This window comes from Gavialis gangeticus, unplaced genomic scaffold (assembly GCF_001723915.1).
Source record: "Gavialis gangeticus isolate Ggan-Ray unplaced genomic scaffold, GavGan_comp1, whole genome shotgun sequence".
Taxonomy (NCBI): Eukaryota; Metazoa; Chordata; order Crocodylia; family Gavialidae; genus Gavialis; species Gavialis gangeticus.
Window position 1 is genome coordinate 46286276 of NW_017729004.1, and position 666 is coordinate 46286941.

The 666-nt window shown below is 42.0% G+C and overlaps 1 protein-coding gene across 1 annotated transcript in view; it reads right to left on the minus strand.

The window, feature by feature from the left end:
- ARL5B (ADP ribosylation factor like GTPase 5B) overlaps positions 1 to 666 on the minus strand; it is an 18527-nt gene that overhangs the window by 4349 nt on the left and 13512 nt on the right. The window lies entirely within an intron of this gene.

A 666-nucleotide genomic window follows, 5' to 3' on the forward strand; every position in this document is an offset into this window, starting at 1 on the left:
CTCCGTCTTAAAGTTTCTTGGGATTGAGCTCCCTCAGTTTTTTTGGGGAGCCTGTTCCGGGGCTTTTTTAAAAAACCCCCCCCCCCCCCAAAAAAAAAACCTGGAGGTGCTAATGCTACAAATACACAATCTCATAAACAGCCCTTACCTATGGGCAAGTGGTATTTGAATATTAGTCAGAAGACCAAATCATATTAAGACTACATGCATACATGTTAGCAATGATAGGCATGCTGAAGTTATGAAGGAATGTTGTACATGTACATGAGGGGAAAAAAATGAGACTTCTTGCCATCTGCTTGGCAAACTACTTACTTGACATTAGAGCAAAACTGACCTTAAGAACTGGCTCAATTCATTACAAGGTACCCTTTTTTTCCCCCCAAGTAAAAAGTTAGGAAAATTATTCCAGATTAACTTTTAAAATGGATTATTGGTACTGCATTAAAACCCTTTACTTCTGACACATTCTTGTATCCCCTGCGAATGGTCAAATCTGCAAATAAGGCACTGCGTTCTTGAATAGTTTCATAGTTTCTAGGGTCGGAAGGGACCTGAGCAGATCATCTAGTCCGACCCCCTGCCATGGCAGGAAGAGCACTGGGGTCAAACAACCCCAATAATGTGGTCATCCAACCTCCTCTTAAAAAACCCCAGGGTGGGAGC